This window comes from Hippopotamus amphibius, chromosome 9 (genome assembly GCF_030028045.1).
Source record: "Hippopotamus amphibius kiboko isolate mHipAmp2 chromosome 9, mHipAmp2.hap2, whole genome shotgun sequence".
Classification (NCBI taxonomy): domain Eukaryota; kingdom Metazoa; phylum Chordata; class Mammalia; order Artiodactyla; family Hippopotamidae; genus Hippopotamus; species Hippopotamus amphibius.
Genome location: NC_080194.1, coordinates 50,059,565 through 50,073,882, shown reverse-complemented (window position 1 = coordinate 50,073,882; position 14,318 = coordinate 50,059,565). Strand labels below are relative to the sequence as shown.

The following is a 14,318-nucleotide window of genomic DNA, read 5'->3' as shown; positions in this document are numbered from 1 at the left end:
AGTTATTTAAAGTTCAATATAAGATGTTGATTTTCAGTAATTATAAAAATTGTTGTCATAGAGGCAAAATCTGAGTTTTATCATCCTTATCAAGAAATTATAGTATGTGCATATCTCTGAACTTTTGAGGGTTCTAAAAATAGTCCATGGTAGACGTATACAAATATGAAAAGCATATGGTTGTGGCTTAGGAACTGTAGCTCATAGAAGGATTAGATTGAACAATGTATCATTGTTCCTAGGGTCAATTAAGCGTGTAGGTTTAGCTAGCTTGGGAACAGCCTCTAGCATGTGACTCTATAAATAACACTTGCACAACAAACATGGGCTTGATAAGTGAGCAATAAATCTGGGCTGACTGCCCACTCTTCTAAATTTTAGAACCAGTCCTGCCATCATAGAATTTTGAGGGCATGACAGCAGTAACAGAAGTTTTTAATTGAAAACATTTTTCACATTTATTTTGTGTCATTTCTGTTATCCAGTTTTATTCTTATTTTTTGTTGTTTCCTAAAAGTCAGCTTTGCTTAATAAAAAGAATAGTTTGGTCACTAGGCTTCTCATTAGATACTTAGATTTCGTGGTCTTACATATACTTAAGTACAAATTTTCTCACCTTCTTGAGGCATGGTTGTGATTTGTTTGCCCAGTTGTCTGTAAGCATAAAAGCAGGGCACATGTCTATCATTTCATCTTTGTTTGTCTTTATTGGGAAGAATTAGGAACTTCTCACAATTCCCACGATGTAGTTGAATTACAAGCCCAAGCAACAAGAGATAAGTTTACATAGATGCATTTTATCAAAGGATCTATCTGAGCAAGTCACATTGCCAAAAAAATTTTTTTATTTTGGTTTTCCCCTATTGCAACACAAGGTCTGAAAGGTATGTTATGAGAGTAAACATTTGTCAGATGTAGTTTTTTTAAATTTCTGTTGGTTTAGTTTGTAAATTATATTGTTAAATTCTTAAGACCAGTTTGTGCCATCTGATGTCACAGAATCTTGGCAGAGTTGGAAAGAACCAATTTGTTAGGTAACTGTGATGTACAAACAATTCAGGTCTATATTGTTGGGATTTTGTGAAAAGTAGGTTTTACAGTTTAGAAGAAAAACATTTTCAAAAGTGAATTAGGAAGAGGGAATAAACCATACATATTATGTAGTTAGGCTTAAGTTCATGACAGCTTCATTTTACTGGTACTAGTTCTAGATTTCAACCAAGATTGCAGCATTTTACAGGGGGTTTGAGAGGACATTTAATTCCTTCCCTGCCATCCTCTCCCCATCAAAAAACCAGGATCTATTAAACCACTGTTGTGTTCTCAGTTTTCTGTGTATAACTACATCGTTACACCTAACACCTTATGTTGAAATATTAGTGTTTATTTCTCACTACTTAGAGTCTTGGGGGCAGGATTTTGTCTTTATTCTCAAAATTTAGCTAATTTATTCATTACTCACAAATGTGTCACATTGTACATGGCAATTGACCCCATTTGGGAATTAGGTCACAGTGTTACTTGGTGATTAAAGAATAACCCAATAGAATAAGCTTTCAGTTCATCAGACAGGTTATTGAGCGTTTATGCAGAGCACTGTATTCATGCATGAAAGGTAGAAAGGGAGGGAGAGTGAGATTGTTTACCCTCCAGAAATTCATGATCTGATAAGAAAGACATCTTAGACTTATGCTATAAAAATGCTCTCTATTTGTGTTGATAATTTATGGTCTCTTAACTGCAGTAGTTCTTATCCCTGTCAGTCCCATCAGCCTCTTTTAGTAAGAAATATTTTGAAAAGTGTTTATTATCCTAAAATGAAATTCAAATGTAACAATTTAACTACATACATAATTTTTAAAAGTCAACATTATATCAGAATTATGCAATATTATGAAATAATTTATGATAAAATAACATGTATATTAATTTATAAATGCTTGGATAGTCTATATTTGAAGCTATAATAAAGTAGTCAGGTGCCTGAATTTGTACCTGAAACTGTCATAAACAGGACAGTTTTGAATAAAGACCAAATATGTTGAGTTGGTAACTAAAATATCAAGCGGGCATTGCTGTGATAATGTGATTATCCAAAAAGGATATACTATTAACAGGTTTCCAAACAAAACTAAGTATAATTGATTGCCTTCCAGAAAGATTTGGTATATAACTAAAATTGTGCAAAACATAATTTGTGTATAAAATGGAGTTCTATGTAAAATTTGGCCTTTTATCTACATGAATGTCTGGCATGACATTCAAAAGTTGTGAAAGACCATCTACTGCATTGTAGGAAATCTAGCATCCAGTACCCTCTCCCCATTATATATATGTAAGACTGTGATAACCAAAAATGGCACCCCCCATTTTCTAAATTGAGAACTGTTGCTCTAATATCAGTACAATACCAAATCAGTTTTTGAAAAGCTGCAGTGCTTTTTGTTTTGATTTTAATTAGGAGTAGGTGTGAAGGAGTAGAGACAAACTATCACCAGTGTAGCCAGTGATATAACACAGTGAGAATACTGTTTCCTTGTGATGTAAGTGGTATACTTACTGTGTTGCAGTCAGCGGCTGGTAGATTTCAGTGTACCCTTCTGCAGTAGTGATGCAAATTAAACTTTGAATTTTTACTGCAAGTTATTGTTTTGCTTTAACGGTAGTATCTAAACCATGTAGCTCTTCACATACACAAAATATTTACCCTCCAGGCATTAGTCATACTTAAAACACAGCGGAGGTGATCAAGCCTCAAAGTAGTGTCTAAGGCATTATTTCTCAAACTTTAATGTGCGTACAAATCTCCTATCGATCTTGTTAAGCTACAGATTCTTAATCGGTTGGTTGGGTGGAGCCTGAGGGTTTGTATTTTTAGTAGGCTTTCTCCCAGGTTTTGTCAATTCTGCTGGCTCAAAGCCCACACTTTTTTGTTTTTTTGTCTTGGTTGCACTGCATGGCATTCATTATCTTAGTTCCCTGACCAGGGCTAGAACCCATGCCACCTGCAGTAGAAGCATATAGTCTTAACCGCTGGACTGCCAGGGAAATCCTCAAGGCCCATGTTCTTAAGGAGCAGGGATATAAGGGAATTGTTAGTTATCCATTCCTTGAGGTGTCTAAACTTTGTCAGTATCAATGTTAATCACTAAAATTATTTGACTAAACTACATTAGCTTAGCTCTTTAATACTTTCGCAAATGAGTAACGTAAGGTTATTCTAAATTTTTTGAGGATAAAGATAAGAAAGTCATCAGTATTTTTCTATCACTATAAAACTTACTTCCCGTTATGTTGCTCACTGTCCCTTAAGGAAGGGTTGTGGACTTAGTACTTGATAGATAAAACATACAACAAAGAATTTGAAGAGCACCTTAGAGTTTGTTGGAATGGGCTTTGCCTGGTTCATAAGAAATGTGGCCTTTTCTTCGCCTTGATTTAGATGGATAGAGTTGACCATCTTATGGCTTAGGTAAAAAAAATATTTGGAGTGATTTTCAACAATGAATATTTTAGGACATTTGGTTATATGAATGAGAGTATTCTTTTACTCCCAAATTATTTTGTTGCTCTTGCCCTAGGAGCCAGTATTGTCGTACTTGCATATAGTTCCTTTTCTAGGTCGTTCTTATTCTAAGCTGGCAGCCATCTGCAAGTTGAACTAATGGTCCAGAAACATTCTCTTTCCTGCCCTGAAACCTATAGTGTCTACCTACTTACTACATCTCTTCATCTATCAGGGAAAAACCAAACTTTTTCAGAGCTCTTAAAGCCCCGAATCTGTCATTCTCACTTAACTAAAGTTATCTCATTCTTAAACATTTTCTTGATATAACCTGTCTACTCTGAAGTTTTCCCTATTTTATACTATTGGACTAGCACACGAATGAAGTCAGGAGAAATATTTGAGGGCCTTTTGTGTACCAGGAGCCACAGTATAGTTGCTTTTGTGTATGCTGTTGAATTTAATGCTCAGAACCCTGGAAAGTAAGTAAATAAATCAGTGTTATTTTAATGAAGATGAAACTGTTTGATAGAATGACTGCCTGTACAACCCGGTTTATCATTGGCAGATTTGAGGCTGGGATTTGAATCCATGTCTGCTCTCTTACTATTCCACAGAGGAGACTTCTGAAAGGAGGGATCTGGGTCTCGAAAAGGTTAGGTAGAAATTAGGTGTTTTGTGGGCCAGTTGGGGAAAGATTACCTAAGGAAAGAATAGTAGTCTCAAGAAATGTAGCAGATATTTCAAAAGAATCAGATATTCATATTAAGCTTATATAGCTGTTGATTGTATAGTGTTGATAACACTTGATTTGCATAAAGGATTTTTTTAAAAGATTTATTTGTTTATTTATGGCTCTGTTGGGTCTTTCTTGCTGCATGCGGGCTTTCTGTAGTTGTGGTGAGCAGGGGCTACTCTTCCTTGTGGTGCGCAGGCTTCTCAGTGTGGTGGCTTCTCTTGTTGCTGAGCATGGGCTCTAGGCATGTGGGCTTCAGTAGTTGCAGCATGTGGGCTCAGTAGTTGTGGCTTGCGGGCTCAGTAGTTGTGGCTTGCAGGATCTAGAGCACAGGCTCAGTAGTTGTGCACTGGCTTAGTTGCTCCACAGCATATGAGATCTTTCCTGACCAGGGATCGAACCAGTGTCCCCTGCCCTGGCAGACAGATTCTTAACCACTGCACCACCAGGGAAGTCCCAATTATTATTATTTTTTTTTAAGTAACATACATTATCTAAGCCATCTCTTCATGACTCACTTCCAAAATGGGTTCTCCGCTTCTTAAAACATTTGTTTATGTGACAATATCTGTTGAAGTAAATAGTAGGGAGGGTTACTTTTAGTAGATTCTGAGGAATGAATTAAGAGGTGTCTTTGAAACCAACACTTTCTTAGGAGATTAGACACTAGAAGAAGACAATGCCTACATCGAGAAGCAACTTTCAGGTTATCATATGTGTATCTTAATTTATACCAGTGCCAAAAATCTTGTTTCTAATGTAAGAAACAAAGGAGGAAGGAGAAAAGCCAGTGTAACTTTAGAGCTGCAAACCACTAATTTAAAAGAGTAGAAATGGTAAGCATAATACCCCCATAACCAATTTATTTCTTTACCAGTGCCATCAGTTAACTGATCATTAACATCTCTAATGATTGTGCATTTTTATAATAAAGGCAACTTTTTGTTCTGATGGTAGAGCTCATTTGCTAGTCCTGGGATAGCTTTAATAGTTGATAAATTGAAGAAGGAAGCATTCTGATTGTTTTCTTGAATTACATTTCCTGAAAAAATTTTATTCTGCTAGAGTCACAGATTATCATTTTAGAAAATCTTTTCCTATTTAGAGACCAGTAAGGTAAAGTGAAAAGAACACTGAGCTAGAAGGTAAAAAACATTTATTTTAATCCTGGCTATGTGTGACTGGGTGCTTGGTCTACTGAGTGTTGTTACAGAGGGGATTTTTGTCTCCTTGTACTTAATTGCAGGGATTAGAAGAGGGAAGGTGGTGATGTAGAGGTTAGTTTTAGGAAATCTAAACAACACCCAAAAAATACTCCCACAGCATAAGAGGAAGTCTGATGTAGTGCAAAGAATGCAGATTTTTGTATCAATTTGCACAGAGTTTTGTATCAACTTATTCCTGAGTTTAAATCCCATTTCTGCTGCATACTGGTTGGCTGCCCTTGGGCATATCACTTAATCTTAATAAATTGTAGGAAGTGATTATTTTGTTCAACCTTTGTGAGAGACTTATGAAACAGTGGCACAATACCATCTTCCCTGTTGAGCACTGGTCCTGAGGAGATGAGATCTTTGGGTCTCCCCACTGTGGCTTCAGGTAGCATTTCATGTTCTTATGGTTTTGCCAGTAATTTGAAGATGTGACAGTAATATTGTTATTCTTTATAAGGTCAGAATTCCTTATGTTCCCTGCCCATATGTGAGTTTCATACGGTTTACATCTCACAGGAGGATATAGTTTTTCAAATATTTCTGTGTACTGTAGCCTCAATTAACTTTTGTGGGATTATGCAAAAAGTCAGTTTACTAAGGATTCACTTTGGATTTCTGCCCCTTTTTTGGTTCTACATGCATTCTGCTAAGTCATCCAATATGTAAGGCCAAATTCTGCAGTATAAGATAAAAGACAAAAGACAACAGGAGAGGTGGCTGTGTATACACAGGAGAGACTGCTGCTGGACATGGACCTTGGTCAAAGTAGAGCTGCTTATGTTTCATCAGTCAAAACTTTGACAGGTTCATTGTTTCCCAGAGTAAGATTATGGGGTTTATCTTGGTCATAAATGCAATCACCTTTCCTTTTTCAAAGTAACAGGAAAGAATAATTTATTTATATATCTTGAAGGGGCTGGAAGATTTCATACTTCTTATTTTCCTGTAGTAAGTTCAGCAGCTAAAACTATTCTTAGGAGCAAGATAAACTGAATTTTAAATTATTTTCTATGTTATATATAACCACTCATATTTTTAACTCTGAAAATACTGTTTTATGAGTTTTCCTTAATTTTATCTCCTTGGTTTGTATATTTTTATTCTGTTATTTATAATTTGACCTTTTTTAGACACTGTAGTTTGTGTAGTTTAATCTTTTCAGTGCTTTCTCAGATTAGTATTTATGTGAACTCTTAATCATCTACATTCTTAAATAATGCATACTGCTTTAATATTCATTTTGTTCACATATTTATTGAGCCCTACTGTGTACCAGGCACTCTCCCGGGTACACCTTCTTCAAGAAGCTTATATTCTAGTAGTAACAGAAATTGTGTTTTGTAATATTCTGTCATCTTTTATTGAATCTTCAGTACCATGCCTTTTTATTATACTCCCTCTTTAGTATTTATACAATATATTTGTTCAATGTATATTACAAAGAATTTGCATTTTGGAGTATTTTCCTTTTCATGTATATGTCTAGTACGCAAATTGTTTTCAGAATTCCTGGGTACCAGATGCAGTCCTGTTGTGTATTGGGTATGTAACTTTGTGCAAGTTCCTCAGTTTTCTGTTTGCATAGTGGAGGTACCAATAACGCTAGCCTCGTTAATCCTCTTAATGCTGTATCTTTTGATAAGAGAGTAGACGTCATCACACCAGAATGCGATCAACTTTGACCAACCAGTGAAGTTATTTGCTTCTGCCCTATCCTTTCTTCCTCACCTCCTGTTATAGTGGAAGCAGTGTCTATATTCTATTCCTTCTCATACTCTAATTGATGACTATAACTCTCCAGTGATCCCTTAGCACATCTTTAGCTACTCTGTTTTCATTCACATTTAAACACTTTAGTTTCTTCCTCCTGAAGAAACAAAAATTCATATCCATCCGTTTGTGGTTTTGTGTTTTGTTTTCTTCGCTGTACACAATTAATTTGTCTGCTTTCTTACCTCTATTCACTATACCCTCATGCCACTGAAGCTGCTCTTGCCAGTGTCACCAATAATCTCCTTATTGCTATTTCTAGTGGGTCTATAATCCTTACCTGCAATTACATTTTTGCAAAAGAAGGTGGGTGTTGATAAACTCAGGCTACAAGGATGTTGGGAAAAAGTTTGATGTTCTTAGGGCAAACAAAATAAGTAAAGTATGTGTCATATAATGATAACAGATTATCAAACAAAAATAAAGAAGAGGGAGTAGAAGTTTAAATAGGGTGAATTTTAGATGACACGGCCATGGAAGGCCTCACTATAAGAATAAGACATCTAAGCAAAGACCAGAAGGAGATTAGGGAAGGTCCTGTGCAAATATCTGGGAAGAGTAACCCTGGCAAACTACTTGTTTGGTCTTAGCAAATATACTCTGTTGTACGAAATGGTTTTTTGTTTGCTTTTTAATAAATTTATTTACTTATTTATTGGCTGCATTGGATCTTCATTGCTGCACACAGGCTTTCTCTAGTTGCTGCGAGCAGGGGCTGCTCTTCATTGTGCACAGGCTCCTCACTGTAGTGGCTTCTCTTGTTGTGGAGCACAGGCCCTAGGCGAGTGGGCTTCAATAGTTGCGGCACATGGACTCAATAGTTATGGCTCACGGGCTCTAGAGCACAGGCTCAGTAGTTGTGGTGTATGGGATTAGTTACTCTGTCGCATGTGGAATCTTCCCAGAGTAGGGCTCAAACCCGTGTCCCCTGCATTGGCAGGCGGATGCTTAACCACTACGCCACCTAGGAAGTCCGTATGAAATGTTTTTACAAAGATTCTTATTCTTTTTTTTTTTTTTTAAACAGGTTTTTATTTTTATTTATTAAATTTTATTTATTTTTTGGCTGCTCGGGCTTTCTCTAGTTGCAGCGAGCGAGAACTAGTCTTCATGGTGTATGGGTTTCGCATTGTGGTAGCTTCTCTTGTTGCAGAGCACAAGCTCTAGGCACTCAGGCTTCAGTTGTTGCGGTGCATGAACTCAGTAGTTGTGGCACGCAGGTTCAGTAGTTGTGGCACACGGGCTTATTAGTTGCTCCGTGGCATGTGGGATCTTCTGGGACCAGGGATCGAACATGTGTCCCCTGCATTGGCAGGTGGATTCTTAACCACTGCACCACCAGGGAAGAACCTAGGTTTTTATTCCTATGATAAAAAGGAAGACTGGATATTTTGGGGTACACTGCTGCAAGTTGACTTTTTAGGATAAAACAGTATTCTTTTTCTTTTTCTTTTTTTAATTTATTTTATTGGTTGTGTTGGGTCTTTGTTGCTACACACAGGCTTTCTCTAGTTGTGGCGAGCGGGGACTACTCTTTGTTGTGGTGCATGGGCTTCTTGTTGCAGTGGCCTTTCTTGTTGCAGAGCATGGGCTCTATAGGCACGTGGGCTTCAGTAGTTGCAGCACATGGGCTCAATAGTTGTGGCTCATGGGCTCTAGAGCACACAGGCTCAATAGTTGTGGCTCACAGGCTTAGTTGCTCCGCGGCATGTGGTATCTTCCTGGGGCAGGGCTCGAACTCGTGTCCCCTGCGTTGGTAGGTGGATTCTTACCCACTGCGCCACCTAGGAAGTCCTAAAACAGTATTCTTGATTTAATCTTACAGAATAAGTGAAGACAAAAATTCTAAAGTTAATTTTATTTTACGTTCCCCTTTGACATCTAAATGGTTGCATGCTTTTATAGTTGGGACAGTGTAGATAATGACATATTTATTCCTTAAAGAAACGTAGATCTTTTTTGAGTCAGTGGAACATTAGTAACATAGGATAGCTTTATAGGGCTCTAAACTAACTTACTGGGGTTCAACAGAAGCCTTTTCAGGAGGAGAGGTTTTAGCATCTATACACTTAGTAGCATTTCAACAAAATACTCTTTTGAGAGCAGTAAAACTATACATTCTCTGCATTATATTCAAAACCCTAATGAAAGGAGAAAGAAACCTTAAGAACAGATTTACAGATTGGCTCCGCTATTTGCGATTGATGGGCTAATTACTATTAGTCATCAGGGTAGGGTCTTCCTAAAACCTCAAGTGGACTCTAATCTAGTTATAAATGGATTCATATGATTTATATAATTGGTTAGTTTTCAGAGAAACCCAACTGTTAGATATTTAGAAAAGCTTCAGCAGTCAGAATCATGAACTTGCCTCCATCTTCTCCTTTACCCCTAAAAACCCTTTAAAATTCTGTAACGGATTTTACGAAGTACTGCAGACAAGCAGTAGGCAGGTGGCATACAATTTCATTGAAATTTGAGCCAGTAATAATCACTGGCCATTTTTCCTGGTTTCTTAACATTAATAGCAGGCAGTGAGAAACAGAAACACTTCCTTAAATTTTGGTTGTCTTACAGGTTTCAGGTTTCTTTCCTTTAGTGTGACTTTATATCTGTGAATTGCTTTATATCTGTAAGCATGAGAAGCACTCAATATCTAGGAAACATTTTATGGTTTAATTTGTTCAGTGGCTCACATGGAGCATGGAAAAGGAAAAGGAATAAGCTTTTACTGGGCTTGATAAAAAAATGTGATCTTTTGTTGGAATGAGGTGTTTACATAGCCAGACTTGAACAAGGTTTTGCCTATATTGTCTAGACCTGAGCAACACTAGTGTAACTGTTAAAAAGTACATATGACTGGTAAAGAAGCGCTGGTAAGGTAATATTTGAGAGACTATATACTCTACTAAATTAATATTTTCTCTTAGCATTTTTAATTGGTCTGTTATAGCTTCAGTTGTAAGGTACCATTGTCATTCCCAAGTCTACAAATCTTCCACATTTTTTACCCCCCTGTTTTCGTCTGCTTTCTGCTTGCTTAGGAACAAGAATTCTCCTATCTCTAGTAGATAATATTTAAGGTCCATTCTAGCCAGAGTCTAAGATCCTTTTTTTACTGTGTTATTGATAAGATAACATTATTGATGAGATAGCATTCTGGCTCCATTTCAGGAAAATTAATGACAGGGTGTCTTTTCCTTACCATTTACATGGGTGTTTATCATGGGACAACGCGAAAAGAAATCAGATTTGAAATTTCAACAGCCATGTTTAAATGAAAAATGGTTTGAGGTTTCTTGTTTTTAATAACTCTTATTTCTAACACCGTCCCTCCCCCATTTCAAAGATAATGAATTCATGTTTTCTAGGTTTTCCTATTATTAAACAGAGTTGTGCAATTTTGCCATATAGGGATATAAACACTGTTAAAACATCTTGATGTCTACCATCACCCTGATAGCAAAACCAGACAAAGATACTAAAAAAAAGAAAATTACAGAGCAATATCACTGATGAATTTAGATGCAGAAATCCTCAACAAAATACTAGCTAACAGAATCCAACAACACATTAAAAGGATCAAACACCATGATCAAGTGGAATTTATCCCAGGGATGCAAGGATTCTTCAATATATGCAAAGCAATCAGTGTGGTACGCCGTATTAACAAATTGAAGAATAAAAACCATATGATCATCTTGATAGATGCAGAAAAAGCTTTTGAAAAAATTCAACACCCATTTGTGATTAAAAACACTCCAGAAGGTGGGCTTAGAGGGAACCTACCTCAACATAATAAAGCCCATATACGACAAACCCACAGGAAACATCATTCTTAATGGTGAAAAACTGAAAGCGTTCCCTTTAAGATCAGGAACAAGACAAGGATGCCCACTCTCGCCATTACTATTCAACAAAGTTTTGGAAGTGCTTGCCACAAGCAGTCAGAGAAGAAAAAGAAATAAAAGGAATCCAAATTGGAGAAGAAGAAGTAAAACTGTCACTGTTTGCAGATGTCGTGATACTATACTTAGAAAATCCTAAAGACGCCACCAGAAAACTACTAGAGCTAATAAATGAATTTGTTAAAGTTGCAGGATACAAAATTAACACACAGAAATCTCTTGCATTCCTATATACTAACAATGAAAGATCAGAAAGAGAAATTAAGGAAACACTCCCATTCACCATTGCAACAAAAAGAATAAAATACCTAGGAATAAACCTAACTAAGGAGGTAAAAGACCTGTACTCAGAAAACTGTAAGACACTGATGAAAGAAATCAAAGATGACACAAACAGATGGAGAGATATACAATGTTCTTGGATTGGAAGAATCAACATTGTGAAGATGACTGTACTACCGAAAGCAATCTGTAGATTCAATGCAATCCCTATTGAATTACCAATGGCATTTTTTACAGAACTGGAACAAAAAAATCCTAAAATTTGTATGGAGACACAGGAGACCCCAAATAGCCAAAGCAGCCTTGAGGGAAAAAAATGGAGCTGGAGGAATCAGACTCCCTGACTTAAGACTATATTACAAAGCTACAGTAATCAAGACAATATGGTACTGACACAAAAACAGAACTATAGATCAATGGAACAGGATAGAAAGCCCAGAGATAAACTATGGTCAACTAATCTGTGACAAAGGAGCCAAGGATATACAGTGGAGAAAAGACAACCTCTTCAATAAGTGGTATTGAGAAAACTGGACACCTACATGTAAAAGAATGAAATTAGAACGCCTCCTAACACCATACACAAAAAAAAAGCTCAAAATGGATTAAAGACCTAAATGGAAGGCCAGACACTATAAAATTCCTAGAGGAAAACATAGGCAGAATACTCTTTGACATAAATCAGAGCAAGATCTTTTTTGACCCACCTCCTAGAGTAATGGAAATAAAAACAAAAATAAGTAGGGCCTAATGAAACTTAAAATCTTTTGCACAGCAAAGGAAACTATAATCAAGATGAAAAGACAACCCTCAGAATGGGAGAAAATATTTGCAAATGAATCAACAGACAAAGGATTAATCTCAAATATATAAACAGTTCATGCAGCTCAATATCAAAAAAAGAACCCAATCAAAAAATGGTCAGAAGACCTAAATAGGCATTTCTCCAAAGAAGACATACGGATGGCCAAGAGGCACATGAAAAGCTGCTCAGCATCACTGCTTATTAGAGAAATGCAAATCAAAACTACAATGAGGTATCGCCTCACACCGGTTAGAATGGGCATCATCAGAAAATCTACAAATAGTAAATGCTGGAGAGGGTGTGGAGAAAAGGGAACTCTCTTGCACTGTTGGTGGGAATGTAAGTTGATACAGCCACTGTGGAGAACAGTGGAGATTCCTTGAAAAACTAAAAATAGAATTACCATATTATCCAGCAGTCTCACAACTGGGCATATATACCCAGAGTAAACCATAATTCAAGAAGACACATGCACCCCAGTGTTCATTGCAACACTGTTTACAATAGCCAGGTCATGTAAGCAACCTAAATGTCCATCAGCAGATGAATGGATAAAGAAGATGTGGTACATACATACAATGGACTATTACTCAGCTTTAAAAAGGAATGAAATTGGGACATTTGTAGAGACACGGATGGACGTAGAGACTGTCATACAGAGTGAAGTAAGTCAGAAAGGGGAAACCAAATATCGTATATTAACACATATATGCGGAGTATAGAAAAATGGTACAGATCAATTGGTTTGCAAGGCAGTGTTAGAGACACAGATGTAAAGAACAAACATACGGACACCAAGAGGGGAAGGCAGGGGTTGGGGGAAGGGGTTGAGGTGGGATGAAGTGGGAGATTGGGATTGCCATATGTACGTTACTAATAAGAAAAAAATATCAAATTGCACACTTTAAATATATGCAGTTTATTGTATGTTAAGTATATCTCAATAAAAGTTTTTTTTTTTAATATTTTGATGTATGTCCTTCCCATATGTTTTCAGTACACACACATTTAAACAATTAGCCTCATGCTGTATATACTATTTTAGAATCTACTTTAAAAAAACTGTATTATGAATATTTTCTATGCTATTTAATAATATTCTAAAATATTTTCAATAGCTGCAATATAGTACATCGTATGTAACAATATTTGTTTAATTAGTCCCTCTCATTAGATGCTGTTATCCAACTTTAATAAAATTTTTGCTTTTATAAATTATACAGAAGAGAACTTTGCATAAATCTTTGAGTACTTCTCTGTTTCTTTAAGAGAAATTTTCAGGTAGTTTCATGGGCATAATATTTTTAGTTTTTGTTTCACTGAAACACTTTGTTGGAAGAAGAAAACTAATATTTTTTGAATGCTCATATACTAAATACTGTTCAAGATGCCTTGTAGTCTCATATTTCATATAATTTTTAGCTCTTTCATCCCCAGTTTTATAGATGAAGACATCTATATGGATATGTATAAATATTTTACAGTAAGTTAATTAACAATATGTAGAAAGTGTTCAGAAGTTTTGTTTAGGAAATAACAAAGGGCTTCAATAGTCACAGGAGACAATCAAAACTTAAAGTTTGTAATTCTATTTCGACCTTGGAGTATGTATTATTATAAGACTTTTTCATCTTTTCATGTTTTATTTGTTCAGTGTAAAGGGTTTTAGGTCTTAAAATTATATGTTATTTGGCATTTATAGCTGTAGGAGGAAGAGTGGGTGATTCCCTTGTGAATTTTGGTTTTTGCTCGTATGGCTACTGTTACAGACGATTAATTTATAAATCGCATTTTATCTTTAAATTAGAAGCAGATAATAATTGTCTACTGGGTCAGGGGTCCCCCTATTAGGAGCCAGGCTGCACAATAGGAGGTGAGCAGCAGGCAAGCAAGCAAGTGAAGCTTCATCTGCTGGTCCCCGTTGCTCACATTACTGTCTGAACCATCCCTCGCCCCCCACCCTCCTGTTTGTGGAAACTGGTACTGGTCCCTGGTGCCGAAAAGGTTCGGAACCTCTGCACTAGGTTAAAATGGTTTCCCATCACTTAAAATTCCAGGCATAACTTTTTCAAATTTTGCACTTACAAGATTTAAGAGG

General features: G+C 36.4%; 1 protein-coding gene across 12 annotated transcripts in view; it reads left to right on the top strand.

The window, feature by feature from the left end:
* YAP1 (Yes1 associated transcriptional regulator) overlaps positions 1-14,318 on the top strand; it is a 112,439-nt gene that overhangs the window by 40,946 nt on the left and 57,175 nt on the right. The gene's annotated exons all lie outside the window — the stretch shown is intronic.